The 5,578-nt window shown below is 44.4% G+C and overlaps 1 long non-coding RNA gene across 1 annotated transcript; it reads right to left on the minus strand.

Moving 5' to 3' along the window:
* Positions 1 to 270: 270 nt before the first annotated feature.
* LOC128409604 (uncharacterized) lies at positions 271 to 4,306 on the minus strand. Its single transcript, XR_008329270.1, has 3 exons — positions 4,010 to 4,306; positions 1,546 to 1,621; positions 271 to 637 (listed from the first exon to the last, which is right to left on the minus strand). It is a non-coding gene; the product is annotated as an uncharacterized LOC128409604 (long non-coding RNA).
* Positions 4,307 to 5,578: the final 1,272 nt, after the last annotated feature.

The following is a 5,578-nucleotide window of genomic DNA, read 5'->3' on the forward strand; positions in this document are numbered from 1 at the left end:
CCCTCACCACCTAAGCTAGACATCTTGTCAGCCAAATGTTGGCGATGCCCTGGATGGCTAGAACATTTATTTTGAATATTAGGATGTGTTTTGTCCCTACGAATACTCCTCTTCATTCTGTCCCTCCACATGTGTGAATATTCATTCTATAACACACATCTTTCCATCTTAATTGTGGGTAAGAACTGTTCTGTTGCAATGTTATGATTATTTCCCCCAAAGTTAGCTGACTTGAGCGTCCAATCACATGCACTAATACGCCAACAGATGTATCAAAGATGTGCCACAGAGTGCTTTGTTGATTTCCCAAAAACATAGAGGCTGTGTACACACTCCTGTTTACCTGGCATCCAGTGCTCTCTCATCACTGGTTTGGGAAGTGGTGTATGTACAAATTCAGCCACAATCCATATCTATCCTGTCCTTTCCTGGAAATACTGCATTCTGGTGCATTTCTCCCTAAACCCGCTTCAATCCAAATTGAGAGAAAGATGCATTTTACTCTGGCAATGTGTACACATCCCTGGTGTTAAAATATCCAGGGCATGACATTCAAAAACAAATTCCTCACATCTCATGCCATTCAGTGTAATGTTCAAAGAAGTTTCTGTCTTCTGTAGGCTTTGAAACAAATCACCTATATGAGAGAGAGAGAGAGAGAGTCCTGAGCCAAACTTCACTCACTTAGACACATAAAAACCATGCATGAAATGTAGCCTTCACATGGGAAGCACATGTGTCTAGGCTCCATATGTTTTCTCAGTAAGGAGAAACCAGGGGAGTCCCTGAGGTTTTGCCTTGCAGCTGTTCAGCTATTCTATATGGTCACAGAAAGTGTTCCCCCACCCCTGGTCTCTCTCTCTCTCTCTCTCTCTCCCAAATCTTAAAACTTTAGTGGAACTCCTAGGATGGCATTTGTAATACAGTTCCTCATATTTCAATGCACGCTGCCTCAGGCCTCCCATTAACAAGTCAGACCTTGAGCGGAACACAAGCCTCCAATTTCTCGGCAATCAGGATTCAAAAAAATGTGAACTGACCCAAAGGGCAAATGGAGGAGGAGGAGGAGAAGGAGGGCTGGGAGCAGATCTTCAGCTGTTTCTTGTTACTGGACATCATTTCTTTTAGGAATGAGCCTTTCCATCCTCTACTCCTCCTGCTCATGTTAGCTCTTGCATCTGGTTTATTGCATTAAAAAAGAAAAGAATGAAATACCTTTGCATGAACATTTTTTGGTGTTAGTTCAAACAATTACATTTAAAGGGAAATGCATTTTGTGTGTGTTTTCTGTACATTTTATTGCAGTATCTGGCATTTCTGCTGTTTTTCTGGTACTCTCTTCAAAGGGAAAATGAAAGCCTAAAATGAAAAGTATGTGTTTATGCAAGAAATTTCCTCTGTTCTCTGCCTAGAAAACTCCACTGCAGATGGTCAAATGCCTATCAAAGAATTTCTAGTTGTATAGGACCAGTTAGCTAAGACCATGGTAGTCTCCAACCTGTGCATCAGTGGATTCCTAGATGGTTTTTGAACTTCATATCCTACCAGCAACTCCTTATGCATAACAGCTTTCAATCTTTTCTCCTTCCAGCTCTCTGTTGCATCCCTTCCTCTTGGAGATCTAGGTGAAGAACATGGAAGGTATAGAGCCTGAAGGTAATAATTCAAGCATTAAGTAGGGAGTTTTCCTAGAAAATGCATGTAAGCATGTTCGTTCTTTCTTTCTTTCTTTCTTTCTTTCTTTCTTTCTTTCTTTCTTTCTTTCTTTCCTTCTTCACCTCTCTCCTCCCCCCAATATGCACTCTGGATTGTATTAAACTACCTTGTATTTAGAGTAGATCTATTGAAATGAAACGCCATGACTAACTTAGGTCATGGGTCTACTCATGGGTCAACCCACTATATACAACTCTCTGGAACATACAGATTCCTGCATAGGTGGTCATGAGCATTATTTCCCAGACTTGTGCATATATACAATGCACACCACACCACAACACAACACTGGCACATGCTAGCACACAAGCAAACATGTACTCTCTCTCTCCATCCCCCATACTCTGGCATAAGTCCACCTTCAACAGATAGTATAAGTTGTGGAGGAGGAAAGGAACTTTGATTCCTTTCTGCCAGGCAGCCAAAAACAGCATGGGAAATGGAATATCCACCCCCCCTTCTCTACCCACCCACAGCCTAAGTTGCTTCCTTCCTTGAAGCTTATTGCCTTAGGAAAGCACTAATCAGTTGCTGAGACAACCAAATCCTACAGGACCATAGAAGGCCTGACAAATTTATAGTGAGATGTACTTTGGTAGGATCATGCCAAGTTCATCAGCTGCTGGGACGAGCTCTGCAGTTCAGTGGGCTTCAGCTCAACAGCTCTGAAGCCCACCCAGCTTCTTCTACGTTGGCTGTAGCCACATTTGTACAGCTCCCACACCCCTCTCCGAAGGAATCTATTGATTTGACATGTTCCCATTGTGCTTTCAAGGGCATGCCTTAGACACAGACCATAGAGACGAGTTGTGGATCAGGTTTGGGGCAAGATGGGCCTAATTCACAGGGCCTGGTAGAGACAGCAAGACAGATTTGTCCTCTATATCCTTGTCATACTCTGCTCTTCATACAGATAAACTTAACAGATCAATCTTAACTTAAGGTTTGTGCCAGAATCAGAATAAACAAAAATGACTATGTAGTCATTCCAGACATCTGTAGTTTATATCACTCAGAATTTTTGTAACCAATCTGCCTAGCCACCCACGTGCCCATTAATGTATCTTGCTTCTAAGATGTTGCAGGAATACAAATCTTTATATAGTTCTAATCTATGAATAGTCGACTGTGGATTTCCAATCCTTGCTGTAAGCGGCTCTCACAACATCAGACACATGCTTGTTTTTATATTTTGCTTGGTAGGGCCATGTGATCAACTAATACAGAGTCTAAATGCATTTTCGCTGTGCCCTCTGGTCTGTATTACTAGTACTTGGATGGATGAGCCTGGTGGGCCTGACCTAAGTCACCTGTTCCTATCTGGGTCCTAAGTACATCACCAGGGTAGACCTAAGGGTCGAGGCATGTGTTTGCATTTGCAATTGTCCATAGAAGACATTGCTGGACCAGGAAAGGCTGGTAACATGCACTGTTTACTTCAAGGCCGGATTCCCGCCATGAACTCACTGTGGGGCCCAGAAAGTGCAGGAGCTGCAGCCCAGTTGCTGACAGGAGTGAGACCAGGGTTTCTTTCACCCAGGTCAAAGACCCAGTTTGGCACCTCCCCATGCGTATTTGCATCCACACACAGAGAGAGACTGGGAGCCTCAATGGCACTTTTCTGGAGGCTTCACCCAGGGCAAAAAACCCAGCTAGCCCACCCATAGCTATGGCACTGCACTGCACTGTGGGGTGGGTCATTGAAGACACAAAAGGCTTATAATAGCTCGGTTTGTTTGATAATGGGAGCCATCAGCCAGGCAGAATATGATGGTGGCCTGGAGGCTGCACCAAGAGATCAGGAGGCGTGGCCGGCAGCCGCTTTGGACCCAAGCTTGCAGAAGCTATGAGAGGAGCAATGAGAGACACGCTTGAGGTGTAAAGTTCTGCACTACCTCCATCAAAGCTCACGTTGTATGTGTAAAATAAAATATATTGCACTTACTTCCACTATGCCTCCTTCCAAAGAAACACAAACCTTGGTTAAGTGCCATGACCCCTGGAATCTTGCTACTGCTGTAACAATATCTTTGCCTATGACCTTCACTTCTCCATCTCCAGCCCCCTCTGTCATTTGAAAGTCTCTTGCTCCATCTGTCTTCCCTCCCTTGTTTCCCCTGATGCCTGGAACAGAAACCTCTATCATTTGCCTTGTAGAGCAAATGGCAGTTTCAAGGGTGGACCAACTTGGATCGGGAGACTGGGGTGGGGAAAGGGTTAATATGTGTACACACATATACTCCACACACATCTCCAAGGAAGTTCAACCCTGCCCTCCCATGATTATACTTACCATTTTTGAAGACTGTGGAAGACGCAACCCATGATCTCCACTGCCCCATCCAGCTGCACTCTAGCAACCCTCTTCTCAACACTGTCTCAAGGCCTGCTCATCAACTCCTCCTTTTCCAAGGCTGAGAGACATGTGGCAGTGCGTCCATTGCAAAATGCACATTTCTTTCTGACATGGTGGAGATTAATGTGCTTCCTTTCACTCCAAAGGGCTGCTCTGCTTTGCTGAATTGAGGAAGTCTGTCATTTATAAAAACATGAGGTTAATGTCAGGGCAGTTTGTTAGACAGCAGGGGTGAGCCCAGACGGCACATAGGCAGGGGACATCAATTAAGAAATGGAGGGTGGGGGGATTGTTCAATGGCATAGTCCTGCTCAATGAAATGAACAAAAAGAGCTTTCTTTCTGGTACTACCCAAGGGAAGCTGTGCTGGTTCAACAAGGGGTAAGGAAAGCCATGATTTGCGTCAGAGAGGCTGCAAGGCAAATTTCTCAGAAGAGCTCTGGGAATGAATGGGAGCCTTACTTGGAATTTGCTTTTTCTCCAGACAGTGCGAAAATCTATGCTGCCCTCAGAGGAGCTGGTTCAGTATCTATCAATTCCATTCTGCGCAATCAGCTTGTTGCACAATCAATGCACATTTGTTTTCCTTTTATATGCTCTTTTACTGCTTCTGATCCATGCTTGATTGGCATTTATGTGGCTGTGATGGGATTTCTGAGGGGGAAACAGAGTTCTGATATAAACATTTTCCGTTTTGTTTTTGTTTTTTAAGATGAGGATGGTGCTATTCCAGAATAGAGTCTTATGCCAGGAGGGCTACATTCCTCCCCCAAAACAGTGCCCAACCAATTACATGAACTTTCTTTTTCTGTTTTGAAAATATATTTATTGGAAGCTCTGTACTTCTTCCCTAAACACGAGTGTGTGTTTTTAAAAATGAAAGGGGCTTAACCAATAGCACCCCGCCCCTATGCACTCCTGCAATAAAGCAAAGTCCCCCACTTCCCCATGTATTACATGCTGACAGAATTTTGCAGTGTTCATATTTTGCGCAAAGAGCAAGATGCGACTGGGCCTCCCTTAGACTTATCAGGCTCAAAAGGCCTCAAAAAACTAGAGACTTCTGCAGTCGGTATATGCCCTGTAGCATTTTAAACAGCAAGCACCGAACTGAATTATCTGACATAATAACTTCACAGCGTAATCCTCAGGTGAAAGTCTTCTCAGGGAAGTGAAGGTGTGGCCTGCTCCCGGTTGTTCAACTTCAGAAACTAGCCGGCTTGTTATGCAAAAGTACCTCACTGATGCAATTCAGCGTGCATGATCTTTTCCCTCACGCAGATTGCGCCATGCTGCTATTCTGATGTTAACAGCACTCTGCAGAGCCCAGTGCCAGCCATTAAGATTTCTAAACTAGGAGCTGGGAGAAACCTCTGGGAGAAACGTAAACAGAGGAGCCTGAGCAGAGAAAACGCTGCTACGGAAGTAGCCAGGGATGTGAGCGTTCAAAAGACTGGTGAGCCAGCAAGGCATCTACTGCAGGAAGTGGCACTGTGAAAATCTAGA

This window comes from Podarcis raffonei, chromosome 2 (assembly GCF_027172205.1).
Source record: "Podarcis raffonei isolate rPodRaf1 chromosome 2, rPodRaf1.pri, whole genome shotgun sequence".
In the NCBI taxonomy this organism is placed as follows: Eukaryota; Metazoa; Chordata; class Lepidosauria; order Squamata; family Lacertidae; genus Podarcis; species Podarcis raffonei.